Consider the following 233-nt stretch of genomic DNA (forward strand, 5'->3'; position numbering starts at 1 on the left):
GGCAGCCTCAGCAGCCCCGGCAAGACCCTTGCCGGGGCAACTCGTCCAACATCAGCGGAGCGCGCCACCCTTGAGCCCACGGTCTCCAACACCATCGACCACGTTGGACCAAGGCTCGGGAGGCACCTCCATGGTGGCATGCAGATCTTTGTGAAGACAAGGAACATTCAAGATCAGATGAGGATTAAAAGACGACGATCCTCGGCAAGACCCTTGCCGAGGAGAGCCACAAG

The sequence above is a fragment of the Triticum aestivum genome, unplaced genomic scaffold (genome assembly GCF_018294505.1).
Source record: "Triticum aestivum cultivar Chinese Spring unplaced genomic scaffold, IWGSC CS RefSeq v2.1 scaffold60885, whole genome shotgun sequence".
Taxonomy (NCBI): Eukaryota; Viridiplantae; Streptophyta; class Magnoliopsida; order Poales; family Poaceae; genus Triticum; species Triticum aestivum.